Source organism: Felis catus, chromosome C2, assembly GCF_018350175.1.
Source record: "Felis catus isolate Fca126 chromosome C2, F.catus_Fca126_mat1.0, whole genome shotgun sequence".
NCBI classification, from domain to species: domain Eukaryota; kingdom Metazoa; phylum Chordata; class Mammalia; order Carnivora; family Felidae; genus Felis; species Felis catus.
This window is the reverse complement of record NC_058376.1, coordinates 151530217-151546514: the sequence shown is the minus strand read 5'-3', so window position 1 is coordinate 151546514 and position 16298 is coordinate 151530217. Positions and strand designations below refer to the sequence as shown.

At 42.1% G+C, this 16298-nt stretch overlaps 1 protein-coding gene across 2 annotated transcripts in view; it reads right to left on the bottom strand.

Annotated features, from left to right (window-relative positions):
- The window catches only part of SCN11A (sodium voltage-gated channel alpha subunit 11), a 144271-nt gene extending 128354 nt beyond the window's left edge, over positions 1 to 15917 (bottom strand). The window contains exon 1 of one of the 2 annotated variants that reach the window (XM_045037847.1): positions 13617 to 15917. The gene's annotated coding sequence lies outside the window, so the exon portion shown is untranslated. The remainder of the gene's footprint in view (positions 1 to 13616) is intronic. The other variant, XM_045037845.1, reaches the window with a different exon arrangement.
- Positions 15918 to 16298: the final 381 nt, after the last annotated feature.

Genomic DNA, 16298 nt, shown 5'->3' with positions numbered 1-16298 from the left:
GACTGTAACAAGTGTACCACTTTGGTTTGGGGTGTTGATAGTTGGGGAGAGTATGAATGTGTGGCAGTAGAAGGTATTTGGGGAAATACCTGTACCTTCTACTTGATTTTGCTGAGAACATAAAATTGATCTAAACAATAAAGTACAGGGGCACCCTGGTGACTCAGTTAAGCGTCAACTCTTGATCTCAGCACAGGTCATGGTCTCATGGTTTGTGGGATTGAGCCTCATGTCAGGCTCTGTGTTGACAGTGTGGAGCCTGCTTGGGATTCTCTCTCTCCAACTCTCTGTGCCCCTCCCCCGCTCATGCTCGTGCTCTCTCCCTCTCTCAAAATAAATAGATAAACATTAAAAAAAATAATAAAGTATAGGGGCTCCTGGGTGGCTCAGTCGGTTAAGCGTCCGACTTCGGCTCAGGTCATGATCTCATGGTCCGTGAGTTCAAGCCCCGCATCGGGCTGATAGCCTGGAGCCTGGAGCCTGCTTCGGATTCTGTGTCTCCCTCTCTCTCTGCCCCTCCCCTGCTCATGCACTGTCTCTCTCTGTCTCAAAAATAAATAAAAACATTAAAAAAAAGTTTAAAAAAATAAAGTATATTAAAAACCTTAAAGATTTGAGGGGCATAGGTGAACTAACAATGTCTGCAACAGGCACCATTTTGAAATTAGGAAGACTGAATGTTTGCTTGCTGAGTGCTAAGATGCCCAGTGCTCTTCCCTCCAGAACAGTGGTAGCCAGACCTGTGTATATTCTTATGAGATTGTAATATGTAATAAATATGTACATTTGGTCTTTGTCTCGTTCCTGGAACAGAGCCCCTAAAACATCCTGAAGGATAAAGAGTGATGGGAACATCTTTTGCTATAATATTTGGTCTTTTGTCCTTGCTTCCTAAAACGGCTCCAAAGCGGTAAAGATTTTCACTCATAACAAGCCCCTTTCAACCACACCTGAGTTCATGTTAATGACATAATTTTTGTAAAGTCCCTAGATAGACTCAGGATGGGGGATGGTTGCCTGGGAGCACCAACCATGTGACTAGAGGGTTGGATCTAGCAGTCCCAACACCTGACCTGCAGATAGAGGACAGGGACTAGAGGTTAAGTCAGTCACTAATGGCCAGTGATTCAACCAGTCATACCTATCACAGGTCATAGGTCTTCAGGTTACCTATCCTTCTGTCTGATTTGGTTACAAAATGGAGGTTCCTACAACTCTCTCCTCAGGTTCAATAATGGCTCACAAACTCAGGGAAACACTTTACTTAATATCACTGATATATTATAAAGCATACAGATAAAAAGCCAGATGAAGAGGTACATTGGGCAAGGTCCAGAAGGGTCCCAAGCACAGGAGCTTCTGTTATCATGGAGTTTGAGGTGCACCACCTTCTCAGCTTCACCAACCAAGAAGCTCTCCAAACCCTTTCTTTTAGGGTTTTTATGAAGGTTTCATTATGTAGGCATGGTTAATTAAAAATTGGTCACTGGTGACTAACTCCATTCATAGCCTTCCCCTCCCTTTCCCCAACTCCTGACACCCCAGAAGTCAGGGGGTAAAGCTAAAAGTTCCAACCCTCCAACCACAGGGTTGGTTCCTCTGGCAACCAGCCCCCAACCTTCGAGTCACTTCATTAACATAAACTCAGGTATGCTTGAAATGGATTTGTTATAAATAACAAAAGATGTTCCTCTCACTCCTACCACTCAGGAAACTCCAGTGGGCTCACACCAAGATATATCACTGTGAAATTTCAGAACAGGGGGAACAAAGAGAAAGTACTAAAAATTCCCTGAGGATAAAATACCAGGATCAGGAATCACAATGGCTTTTGACTCATCAGCGAAGACAACGTAGGAAGCTAAAAGAAAAGATGATGGAGTAATGCATTCAAAATAATGATGGAAAGATAATTTCCAATCATTATAAATTCAGCCAAATTCCAATGGAGTATGAAGGTAGAATATTTTTGGACATGCAAGGTCTATGAAAGTGTGTTTCCCATGCATCATTTTATTTTATTTTTTTATTTTTTTTTCAACGTTTATTTTTTGGGACAGAGAGAGACAGAGCATGAACGGGGGAGGGGCAGAGAGAGAGGGAGACACAGAATCGGAAACAGGCTCCAGGCTCTGAGCCATCAGCCCAGAGCCTGACACGGGGCTCGAACTCACAGACCGCAAGATCGTGACCTGGCTGAAGTCGGACGCTTAACCGACTGCGCCACCCAGGCGCCCCACCCATGCATCATTTTAAAGAAAGCTACTGCAGGATATACTCCACCAAAACCAGTAAGAGGAAGCCTTGGGATATATGAAACAAAGGATGTTTCCTTTGGAGACAGGTGAAGGGAGATCCCGGGATAATAGCTAAGCACTTGACATAGAGGGAAACCAGGCCGTATTGGAGAACACAGAGGATCCAGAAACACCTGTTGCATCTGAACATATTTAAACCAGTAATTCTCAAAATGAGGTCCAGTGACTGTAGAAGGTCCTCAAGACCCTGTCAGGGAATTTGCAAGGTCAAACTATTTCCACATGGGCATACGGTGGAGTTTTCCAGAGGCTACTTAACATACAACATACAGGGGCGCCTGGGTGGCTCATCGGTTGAGCGTCCGACTTCGGCTCAGGTCATGATCTCGCGGTCTGTGAGTTTGAGCCCCGTGTCCGGCTCTGGGCTGATGGCTCAGAGCCTGGAGCCTGCTTCCGATTCTGTGTCTCCCTCTCTCTCTGCCCCTCCCCCGTTCATGCTCTCTCTCTGTCTCAAAAATAAATAAAAACATTTAAAAAAATAAAAAAAAAACACACAACATACATACAACAGATTGAATGCAGAAGTAGAAATGAGAAGCCAGATGTCCACTGATAAGCCCAACATTAAAGATACTTGAAAATACACAAAATAATACCACTCTTCTTATTAAATGTATTTTGATTTGGAAATATAGTTATATTTCATTAAAAATATTATTTATGTTTACATGAAATAGATTTACTAATTCTTTTGAATGTATATATAAATATTTTTTTCGGTTTTGATTTCCAATATGGCACATGTCAGTGGATATGACCTACATAAACAAAAACTCTTTGGGATCCTTCATAATATTATGAGACCAAAAAGGTTGAGAACTACTAATTTAGACAGCTAGTGGAGTGTGTGGACTGCATTAGCATTAAGTAGACCTAAGCAAACGAACAACTGTAAACTCCAGAGAAAAGAGAAAATCAAATAGAAAAGGAAGGTATCCATAGCATACTGCATGGCTCAGCTGAGGAAAGCATTTATTTGCATAGACATATTAATGTAAACTGATATTGTCTAATCAAAAGTATGGCATAACTGGGGCACCTGGGTGGCTCGGTCAGTTAAGCGGCCGACTGTTGGTTTTGGCTCAGGTCATGATCTCGTGGTTTCATGAGTTCAAGCCCCATATCGGGCTCTGTGCTAGCAGCACAGAGCTTGCTTGGGATACTCTGGCTCCCTCTCTCTGCCCCTCTCCCACTTGTGCTGTCTCTGTATCTCTCAAAATAAATAAATAAACTTTAAAAAAAAGTATGGCATAACTATGTTGGGGGACTAGGGTCAGGACCGGGGGCTAAAAGGACGGTAGGCAAAAGAGCGCTAACTCCCACAGTAGAAAGCCAAGAGATAACATAGTAAATTTGGGATTTTAAATTCTGAATTGAGAGGTGGGAGATTATAACATGCTGGTTTTCAACTGGGGAAGGGAACATAAGAGAATCACAAGAGTCAGAACACTGAGGAGGGTAGGTGTGGTTTGAAGACAAACCACTATTTGAGAGCCGCTAGTATTTATGGGAAGCAGTGAAGGTAGAATCAAGAGGGTGGTTTGTGGTCCTGGCTTTGCCACTTACTCGCCTAACCAAGTCACTTGGTCTCAATTTCCTATTAAATTAGAGGGCTGCACTTGATGGTCACTAAGATTACAATTAAGTCTAAAAACCTATTGTAGGCTCTACCAGTAACATTCTGGACAGCAAAGGCAGGTCAGATTGATCTGAACAAGGAAACTCTTTTATCTTTAACACAGAAATGAAAACATTTTGGAGAAGAAAATAGCATTTGATTTGGGCTTCAAGATTTGCCAATTAAATAATCCATAATTCTATTCATCTAGTAAAACTGGCGTTGTGGATACAGTTTCATTACATGCAAATGCCATGGTGTTTTTATCTGAGCTCCTTGTCAACAGCTTCTCTGCTTGGTAAATTCTATTTAAGATGCTGTTTTCTCTTCCTGATCTCTGTGGCTAGAAAAAAGGAATTATGCTTAAGTAATAAGTGATGATGCTCTTACTTTTTCTTATGTTCATTTCTATGGTTTCTACTGCAATTATGTTTCTTTACTGAGGATAGCTAAAAATGTACCTGGAGCAAGAGCCTGTAAATGCAAGGTAGATGCTTGATTAGCTGCAATTAGGCGTGCATGAAAATAAATACCAGGTGACAGTTTGCACTATTCATCAAAGAGTATTAACGGAGGTGAGAGGGGGCATACTGTTTTTTCTTTTTTAAAAATAACCAAATGAAGAAAAGTCATCAATAATGCTACCACTTAGAGAAAACCACCTTTAACAGACTGCATCGTTAATAGTGTCTTCCAATCTTTTTCCTTAGCAGCTCTAGCAACCAGAGTGACCCAGCGACACATTTCAAAGGCACATTTTAAAAGCGCGCGCGCGCACACACACACACACACACACTGTCACAGACATAAAAGGGTATACATGTCATAGCTGTTCTATGGAGGAGACGTGGCCCCCCGCCAGAGATGATGCCCAGAACAGAGAAGAAGACAAAGAAATTCCCTGGCTTCCTCCTTTCTTTTCTTTCCGGGTTCCCAGTGGTGCCAAACGCGGCCAGAAGCCAGCAGACATGAGGGTCTGGAAAGTGTGGCGGGCGGCAGGCAAGCCCCCATCAATCAGGGAAGGGGCCAGGTGAGGCATGGACAAGAGCCACATCAGCACAGTCCACCCCTTTTGCTACTCAGCATTCGTTCCCATCTTTCTACCCATGCTTAACCCTCTGAAACAACTTCATGCCCCTGCCTAACATAAAACTGCAGTGTATGTGCCTGGCGTTAAGCTTTCGATTGCTGAGGCATCCACTTTCAAAGACATCCATCTTGAATAGACATTTTGCCGGCTGTGTGACACAGCTACTAGCAAAACAGCCAGATAAGGAATCGAGCCACCACTACCCATGAAGTTTCCGCTTTCAGAGAGCACTGGGTAACCTAGACAACTGACCACTCAATTCTGATTCTCTTGTCAGAACCTTGTCTGACCCTGATTCTCTTGTCCCATGCCCTAATTAATTCCCACTCTTCAGTGTTAAATTAGCCAATGAAACTTATGAAACCCCAGACAACCCACCCTTGGACCCTAATAAAGGCAGAGCCCTAGGTCCTCTCTCTCCCTCTCTTTTTCTCTCTCCCTCTTTCTTTCCTTCCCTCCCTCTTTTCCCTTTACCCTAGACCTCACTATATGGCCCTCCAGCACTTGTGAGTAATAAATCCTGTTCCTCAAAGTTCTCTGATCATTTCTTGCCGAAATGCATCCTACAATCATGATAAGAATCACAAGGGGCACCTGGGTGGCTCAGTCGGTTAAGTATCTGACTTCCACCCAGGTCATGACCTCGAGGTTTGTGAGTTTGAGCCCCGGGTTGGGCTCTGTGCTGACAGCTCAGAGCCTGGAGCCTGCAGCCTGCTTCGGATTCTGTGTCTCCCCTCTCTCTGCCCCTCCCCTGTTTGCATTCTCTCTCTCTCTCTCAAAAATAAATAAACATTAAAAAATAATAAAATAGTAATTAAAAAATAAGAAGAAGAATCTCAAGGGCTAATCCAGCCACAATGCTGGCCCTGGTGGGGACTGTCTGTGGGGTCTTGCTAACAATAAAATAGGTCTGGGCAAGTGCTTTAGCATTCCTAGCCAATAGCATCACTATGAATCGGCTGGAACCAACACAACACAAAGGGTTGTCAGCCTATGGGTTTCTGGAGATTAGGCTAGGCAGAAGATGTATCCTACAAATGAAGATGCTCTCACCTTCTCCCCAACAAGAGGGAACACAGTTCCATCTACCAGGTTGTCCGTATCAAGTCTAGGATCTCCAAGGGATATGCAGCACCATCAGGCCTGAGTGTGATGCCTCATAACCTGGTTGCCTATAAAGTTTGAAATTATAAAATTATAAACACTTTTTTTTTAGAGAGAGAGAGCGGAGGGGTGGAGAGACAGAGAGAGAGAGAGAGAGAGAGAGAGAGAGAGAGAATCTTAAGCAGGCTCCATGCTCAGCATGGAGCCTGATGCAGGGCTCGATCCCATGACCTTGGGATCATGACCTGAGCTGAAATTAAGAATCAGATGCTTAACCAACTGAGCCCCCCCCCTCCACAAGCACTGCCAAAACTCTTTATGCAAAACCACAGGGAAAGGAACGGGGTGTTGAAATCACTCATTAAAATACACATAATAGAGCAGCCTTAGTTCTCAACTTCATAACTGATCACAAGGCCACAGCTGATTATTTATCATATCCTTCTCCCTCTACCCATTCCATGTTGCCCTTGACTTCATTCAGAACCTTGGCTGCTTGGAATTCTTTACCTAGTAAGGTGACCCCAACCTTCATTCTTAATCATCCTGCCTTTTGGTGTTGCTATTATCCCTTTCCCCTATAGTGACTGACCTTTCCTATCGAATTTGCAGGTATTAGGAAGCACCTTAATGAATCCCAATTCCAGACAAAGTCTTATTTATCTCCATTGTGTAGAAATGCCTCCACATCAATGGAACCGTTGCTGTGTATTTCATTGTATAGATCCAGATTTCTATGTGGCATCATTTTCCTCCTGCCTGAAGGACATCCTTTAATATTTCTTCTTGTGTGTGATGTAGTAGTGATTAATTCTTTCCACCTTCGTTAAGTTTAAAAACCTTTCACTTTATTTCACCTTCTTTTTTTTTATTTAAAAAAAATTTTTTTAAGAGACACAGCATGAGTGGGGAGGGGCAGAGAGAGAGGGAGACACAGCATCCGAAGCAGGCTCCAGGCTCCAAGCTATCAGCACAGAGCCCGACGCAGAGCTTGAACTCACAGACCGTGAGATCATGACCTGAGCCAAAGTCACTGGACGCTCAACCGACTGAGCCACCCAGGCGCCCCTCACCTTCATTTTTGAAAGATATTTTATTGAGTATAGAATTCTAGGTTGATGGGTTTTTTTTTCTTTTAGCGCTTAAAGCTATTGCTCTATTATCTTCTCACTTGCATTATTTCCAACAAGAAATCTGAACTCATCCTTACCCTTGTTCCTCCATATGTAGAATGCCTTTTTTCTCTAGTTGTTTTCAAGATTCTCTCTTTATCACTGCTTTTAAGCCATTTGATTATTTTTTTTTAATTTTTTTTCAACGTTTATTTATTTTTGGGACAGAGAGAGACAGAGCATGAACGGGGGAGGGGCAGAGAGAGAGGGAGACACAGAATCAGAAACAGTCTCCAGGCTCTGAGCCATCAGCCCAGAGCCTGACGCGGGGCTCGAACTCACAGACTGCGAGATCGTGACCTGGCTGAAGTCGGACGCTTAACCAACTGCGCCACCCAGGCGCCCCAAGCCATTTGATTATTGACGGGGTTTTGGAGTAGTAGGGGTCCAGATCTGATGACCAAGAAAGAATTCTTGAGATGTCTTTGACGCAAAAAGACATTATTAAAGCACAGGGACCCTACCCATGGGCCGAAAGAGCAGCACTGGGGTTGTGAAGAGCAACTGATTATATACCATGGATTTGAGGTAGATGCAAGCAAAAGGGAGGCCTCCAAAAGGACTTTCATATGCTAATGAGGACTCCTAAGACACCAGAGGCCTTGCTATTGTCAAGCTAAGATTGTTTTCCCTTTAGTAAGGCATTAACCTTAGGACAGTAGAGGGTTCCCAGAGAAATGTTCTCTCTGTATTTGCCTCAAGTATTTGTCAACGGACTGCAGGTTACAGAGAAATTTAATTTTACCTGCCATTTCCTTCTTGTCTTTGTTCCCCATCACTATGGAGGGGAGGGGGCTCCAGGAAACTGAGTCTATGGGTTTCTCGAGATTAGGCTATTGATAAGATTGCCTTTTTCTTATAATTTGCTAAGACATTTGTACATTTGTAAACTGATGGAAACTCACGTCCTGCAGAACCGTGATCTCTCAGTTAACCATTTATTTTCCCCTTTCCTTTATTCTTAGGCAGCCAGGAGTGCCTGAGGAATGTCCCACGTATCCCTACTGGGAGTGGAGGGGGGGCGGGGTGTGGGGGTGTCAGCTTGCCTTACGCTCCCTCATCAATTATGATGGGCGCCAATGTTGTTTTCTTCAACTTTGTGCTTGAATATTTGTGAAGTTTCATATGTATATGTTTATAGTTTCCCTCAAGTTTGGGAAATTTTCAATCATTATTTATTTAAATTTTTTTTTTGTCTTCCCCGCCACCCCCGGAGACTCCAACTATATTTATATTAGGGTACTTGAAGTTGTCCCACAGCTCACTTATTAATTTTCATCTCTGAAAGCTCTATTTGAGTGTTTTTTAAAACATCTTCCATGTCTCTACCTAACTTTTTGAACATATGTATATGGTTATAACTTTATATCCTTGTCTACTAATTCTTATATCTGTGTCCATTCTGGGTGGTTTCAACTGAATAATTTGTCCCTTCATCACGGGTCATACTTCCTACTTCTTTGCATTGCCTGGCAGTTATATATTGGATAGCAGATATTATAAAATTCACTTGTTATGTATGGACAATTTGTCTTCCGGTAAATATTTCTGAGCTTCGTTCTGGGCCACTACTAAGTAACTTGGAAAGCGTTTGATCCTTCGGTCTTGGTTTGATGATTTGTTGGGTGGGACTTCCGCAGTGCTCATTCTAGGGCTGACTGTTTCCCAGTATGGAGGTTAAGACTCTTGTGTGTACCTTACCCAGTGCCCTGTGCGTCTTGAGGTTTCCCAGTCTGGCTGGTGGGAAGAGGCACCATTCCTGGCTCTGTGTGAGCACTGTGCATTGCTACCTCTCACACTTTTGGGTGCTGCTTTCCCTGTCCACAGGTTATTTCTCTACATGCATTCACTGACCAGTATTCTACTGAAGACGTGAGAACACTCTACATGTCTCTGGGTTTCTCCCAATGTGCAGTTTTCTCCTGTTTCGTAGCCCATCCTGAGAACTCCAGCTTTCTTATTCTCCTCCAGACTCCGAGTTCCTTCCTCCTCAAGGAGTCTGCTGGGCTCTGCCTGGGTTCCCCTTCTTCCACCAAGGCCTGGAAACTCTCTCAAGGTTGGGCTCACCTCGTTTCCCATCAGGGATCACTGTCCTTTGTTGCCTGATGGAGTGTCTTGAAAACCTGTTTCATACGTTTTGTCTGCTTTTTGATTATCCAGGCAGGAGGGTACATCTAATTCCCGTTACTCCATCGTGAGCTGAATTGGAAGTCCTCTCTATTGTTATTTTTATTAATTCCTTACTTACATTATCCAATGCTGATTTATTCTTTTCCTAACCTTTTGAGCAGAATGCTTAATTCATATAATGTCACTCTTACTTATAATGATATTCCTTTTCATCACAGCTATAACCAGAACTCATCTATTTGGCCATATAGGGTTTTTCTTATTGGCGTTTTCATTTTCTCTATAGAGAAATTTTTTTAATCCCCAAACGATAGGAGTATTTATTGTTGGATCGTTATAGCATTGTTATTATTAATCTGTAGTTTTCCCACATTATGATTAAAGGCTATGTGGAAGCATACCGCGGAGCGATTAGCACTGTTTTCTGGAGTCAGGAGGCTGGGATTTAAATCCCTGCTCTGTCTTTCCTGGTTGTATGACCTTGGGCAGAGTATTTAACCTGAGGTTCAATTTCTTCATTTGTAAAACTGAGATAATAATCATACCTATTTCAGGTGTTGCCCTGAGAATTAAATGAAGATAATCCATGTAAATCCTTTAGCACAGAGTAAGTATCCAACAAATCTTAGTTAAAATGTCTGTGGGAATTTATAGGGAATCCTTTGTGGCCAACTTTTGCCATTCGATTGGCACTCGCCAGAAGTGAAAAGGGGTATTCTCTGTAGGTATAAAGTTCAACACAGTAGCACACGCTCTTGATTCCAGTTCCCTACCCCTCGGACTTTGCCTGCAGCTGCAGGGGACAATGTGCTGATGGTCCCCTCAAAAACCTATACATTTCTGCTTCTCTGCTTGAAAGTGCCCAGCAAAGTTTGGGACTTAAAACCCTCAGAGACAACTGCTCAACCAGTGAAGGACAGGAGAAAGCGGATAAATACTCCAGCTTTGCTGTCCCTGGAGAGGTCAAATCTAACATACATTCTACATGTTCTTCCAAGAGTCCCCCAAAGGAACTAAGTTTCAGTTACCCATAGGTGAAACCTGCTCGTTGTGCATCGTGGATGGGGTTCTCCTCCATCCTGCTCTCTCTCTCTTGTGCTTCCTGAGATTACCTCCTAAATAAACCATCTGCACAAGACCTCGCCTCAGAACCTGTTTTCTAGAGGAACACAAACACAGATATACATGTATTAGATTATCCTCATAATTGCATGGTTGACATCTGTTAAGCAGTGGTTCTCAAATCTCATTTCATATTATAATCAATGGGAGATAAATATATCAAAATTTCTGGGAATTGTCAAATAAAAAAACAAATCCAGATTTAGTAAGGAGAGACTCCTGGAAAGGACTAATGAGAAGGAGCTGGGAGGGAGGGATTGGTGCTGCAGGGAGAAGCTCTGACCATAAGATCTCGAGTGTTAGGCAAGAAGAATTCTGCCTTTATGGAGAAGAATAAACAAGACTGGAAGGAACTAGATGTGGGGAAGTGGGGTGAAAGGGTGACCTAATGGGACAGTAGATCAGAGAATGTAAACCCTGAGGAGAGGCTATTAAGGAGGAGTTATGTGCTGGCTCAGGCTAGGGGTGGGGCAAAGCTCAGAGACTTGAAGAGACTCTTTACCAAAGTTTGGTTAACAAGGATTTTGTTCTGATTGGTCAGCGGGAACAAGCGGGTCAGCTAATCATCTATGAGGCCACGGCTGGGAACTGAGAGGGTCTGTGCCTAGCCCTGTAATAGGTAAACAAGGCAGCATGCATGAGACTTACCTAAGTCATATGGGAAATGATGGTTCTTTGTAGTAAGCCTTTTCCAGAACACAAAAGAGATTTTGTGCGTGTGCGTGCCTTGACTGTCACTGTTTTCCAGAGCACTGGGCTCAGGTAAAATTCAACACTGTCAGGATGGAGCCTGGACAACAACAGTTTCTAGAAGCCCCCCAGATAATGTTTAGATTACAATAAAAGACTTGAGAGATGGGTCAACTAATCAAAATGTGTGGACCTTATTCAGGTCCTAATTCAAACAAAACTGGTTTTTTTTAATGACATTCATAAAACAATCAGAGATTTTAACACTGAATCTTTGATGAAGTTAAAGAGTTGCCGTTTATTTTTCAGGTGTGATAAGAATACTGTGCTTGTGATTTTTTTATTTAAAAAAGTGATAATGGCATTGTGGCTATGTTTTTTACAAGATTCCTTACATTTTAGAGATACTTGCTAGAGAAAATGTTTGTATATGAAAGCATATGATTCCTGGGATTGCTTCAATATAGTATGCAAAGAGGGAAAGTGGAGGGAGAATTAGCTGGCCATGAATTGGTAAAACTGTGAAAGGTGGGTGCTGGGTCCCCTGGGTTCATTAGGCGGGTCTGTCTGCTTCTGCATAGGTTTGAAATAAAACAGCTTTTCCAAAGAAGCTCCCTAATTGGTCTTAATATGCAATCCGTGCTGAAGGCTGCTTTTCATTGCTTTATCTATTTTTTGTCTGATCAACAATCAAAGCCCGAAAGAGGTTTGTTAAGGACTCCCCTCCCCTATTACATTTCTATGCATTTCTCCGCGTCGTACTTCCTGTGATGCTTGATTTATACATGTTATTGCTTTATTATTTGTCACACGGAGGTTTACAAAAGATTGCCTTGGAAAAATAATACATACTCGTGGCAAATGTAAAGGAAAAAAATCAAGCAATATATAAAGGTGGACGGTGAAAAACAGATTCCTCTTTCGCTTCACATTCCCAACTTTCAATCCCTCTCCTGAGTGTCAGCCACAATCACCGATTTCTTCTGTCTCCGTAGAGGAACAGTCGATGTGTATGTGCATATATACATGTGCCCATACTTCAACGTCCTTTTTGGAATATAATTGGGCCTCCAGTGTTTTACACTCTATTAGACTCCTCGCATTTATCACTTAAGTCACTTAAAGCTCGTACAGAAAATAGCTACCGTGGAAACTGCACCACAGCACACCCTGCAGCCTAACTGATTCTGTTTCTGAGAGCTATTTTACAACTCTGTAAATCACAGATAACAATGCAAAGTAACTCCTGTCTACCCACATGCAAATCAATGCTGGCAGGTGCAGGGACAAGCTCCCCCACCTGTGGAAAACCCACATTTTGCACATTCATTTCAACACTCCTTTACTCCACATGAATTTGTCCTTCTCTGACTTCTCCTTTGAGCCAGTTATGACATCTGCCTAGTTCCTTCGTTATGAGCAAAATAAAATCTGGAACACGTGTTCATTTTATATCTGCATGAGAGTCATGATTTTACTTTTTTTTTTTTTTTTTTTGAGAATTATCCTTTAACAGTGTTTAGCCAATAGGCTGAACACACAACTCATGGGGTGTGAGGAAAACCTAACTTTATTTTTGTCTCTGTCTGGGTAACTGTCTGATTTATCAGTAACTCATTTAATCTATTCATCATTTGCTTCAACAAGGCTCCGATAAATATGATTTTACTTGTGTTTTTAAGTCAAATGTAATTACACTTGTAGGATGTCTTTCTAGAAGAAGGACTAAATCATTCTCCAAAGAAATTATACCCATTTATCCACCCACTAAGAGTGTATAAAATGATGGTTTTTCATATTCTCTGAACACAGCACATTATCAAACCTTAAGATCTTTTCCAGGGTGGTAGGTAAAAAATGGAATCTTTATCTAATTAAGTACATATCTCTTTCATTATGAATTAGATTGGCATATTTTCATATAATGTAAGCCATCAATTTTCTTTCTCTGGGAGCTATTTATGTCCTTTGCCCATTTTTCCCTATTGTTTTGGTATTGTTCACATTAACTTGTTCGGGTGTTAAGGAAATTGACCTTTTGTCATGGGTGTTGCCAACATCTTTTCCCACAGTGGGGCTGGGGCAACCGTGTAGAGATGGGACCAGGCGAGCATAGTACAAGTCAGCGGGTTCACAATGTATCTGCATCTAGAGAGGCTGCATCTAGATGCAGCCTCCTGCCCTCCAGATGTGACCGAGTCCTTACCTTCTCATTCACAGCAGCTCAGCAATGAAGATCTAATTGAAGTGCAAGGAAAAGGGTGCACTGAAAAGTCACCATGGAAACTGCCCCTCCCACAGCATTTACCATTCAAAGGCTTCTACAGGCATTCATGTACAACAAATTAACAAAGAAAGATTTCCAGACTCACCGCCCTGATTTTGAATGCAGTTGGAAGGTGCTTAGAGGCATGAAGAATGCCTGTGGTTTCCATTGGGAGATTACTAGGCAAAGAATGGTCTTCAGCTCCAGCTTCTGCGGGGATAATTTGTTAAGACATTAGACTGTATTTTGGTTTTGCTGCAATTTTCCTTCCTTCCCCACCTTCTGCTGATGGTTGCCAGTCCCCAGTGCTTAGTAGGCCTTATGCCTAAAGACTACCTCTGGTTTTGCCTTCAGTGAAAGCCGGGGATCACTGAAGAGGTTAAACTATGAATCTAGGTGGGAAAGGGTGAGTAGGGGAAAAAAATCATTCTCTTTGGAAGGCAGAGAAGTCAATGAAATCAGGAAAGGTTCTGCAAGGGGTGACGACCTGCGACCACTGTTGAAAGCGTCCAGGTTGGTGACTGACTGTAAAGGATGCAAATCTGCCTCCCCAAAATGTTTCTCTTTGGCTTGTGGATTATTTTAGGCTGGTTATTTTTAAGAAACAAAAGGCTGAGGAAGAAACTTTGACCTTCCCACTGACGGCCTAAAAGAATTTAGACAGAGGACCCGCTCCAGGAAGGGAGCAATCACCATAAACAACTACAGTACAAAACTCCTCTTTATGTCCCATTGTTTCTGGATGGCCCAACACACATTTGTTTACCAAACGTTTATCTCTTTTGTCTTCCTGGGAATTATCTTCCTTTTGAAGTCCCAGACCCCTAGCCCTTTCTCCTTAGCTCTGGATAAGCCTCAATTTCCTGACTGCCTGTGGGTTTCATATTCTTATGGAGTCCCCCTATGTATGTAATTAAATTTAAATTTTTTTCCTGTGATTCTGCCTCATGTCGACTTAATTCTTAGGCCAGCCAAGAGAACCTTGAAGGGTAAAGGAAAAATTTTCCTCCTAACAGTGACAGAACCTGATCAATGATGGCTAGTGATCTCAGGGAAACAGGGACCAAGGCACCGGGATTTCCAGCTATAACAAAAAAAAATCCCATTTCCTGTGCAGGAAAAAGCCAGAAGCCTGGCTACTTTCAAAGGGCACTGGGCATCGCAGACCTAACCACTGTGGCCTGGGACTACTGTGCCTCCCTATATATAACTCCTGAAATCTATGAGTGATTTACTTGGATCAGGGTGACTAGGGGAGTCTAAGAAATGACTTAAGTAGACTTCGCCATCATTTTGGCTGGCTGGGTGCTCAAAATTATGGTTGATATAATTTTAATAATCTAATGTGCTATAGCAGAGTTTGTGGAGCAAGATTCACATCCAATGTACTTTTTAGGACTAGCATTTTGGGAAGTTTCAGCCAGTCGGCTACAAAAATCCCACCGCAAACAAAGCACATTTGTGATGTAGTTTTAATTTTTTCCACTTAGTATATGCTTATAAATGCAAAACTTTTGCTCTATTTTCTTTTATTTTTACAATAAATTATGGCTTTTTTATGGAAGCATATTGATTTCCTGAAAAGATACTTTGATTATGACATTTTAGCAGAAGGAAATAAGTATTAGGCATTTTAAGATTTAATTTGTCACATTAGAGCCAGGGAGGTCCAAAATCAGTGATGGTCTGGATGGTTCTCTACTGCCCTCCAGTGGGAGGTTGGAAGGAGGTGGAAACATTTTTGGAGCTCAAGAGACTGGTGTATATTTCCAATATTGGCATGTGGAAAATATAGACAAAAAGTAATAAAAAGAACCAAAGGCTATTTTTTCCCAGTGTGTTCAGAAATAAGTGAACTGTTGCATGATGAGTCACTTAGTATCATACCTTCTAAGACTGCATTTAAACCTGAGGAGTTACTGACAAGGCATAAAATAGCACAATTTTTGATATAAACATCTGACGCATTCTGAGTCTCTGTATGTACTTATATAAAATTGACTTACTTATGCATACTTACATAGTTATGATGTTATAATGTTATGATATTATAATGTAGTTATGATGTTATGATGTCTGTTATATATCAAACTCTTAGTAGAGAATCATTAAAGAGTTACAGGAAAATTTATGCAGCTTCTCAATTTCCCCACATTTCTGACTGATGTCATGACAGGCTTACATTAAAAAGCTTATTTCGCACTTCCATGTGAGGCTGAAAATTTTATACTTTTTAAAATTCATCTTTCAAATATCCAAATTAATGCATTAGGACAGCAGTAGTTGCAAACCAAGGCTCTATATGGTTTCGTGTTTGTAAACAAATTTTCAAAAACATATTAATTCTTTGGGGCACCTGGGGGGCTTCAGTCAGTTGACCATCTGATTCTTGATTTCAGCTCAGGTCATGATCACACAGTTCATGGGTTCAAGCCCCACGTCTGGCTCTGTGCTGACAGTGCAGAGCCTGCTTGGGATTCTTTCTCTCCCTCTCTCTCTGCCCCTCCCTGGCTCATTTTCTCTGTCTCTCTCTCTCTCTCTCTCTCTCTCTCTCTCAAAAATAAATAAATAGGGGCACCTGGGTGGCTCAGTCGGTTGAGCATCTGACTTCAGCTGAGGTCATGATCTTACGGTTCATGGGTTCGAGCCCTGTGTCAGGTTCTGTGCTGACAGCTCAGAGCCTGGACCCTGCTTTGGATGCTGTGTCTCCCTCTCCCTCTGCCCTCCCCTGCTTGCACTCTGTCATTCTATCTCTCTCAAAAATAAATAAGCATTAAAAAATTAAAAA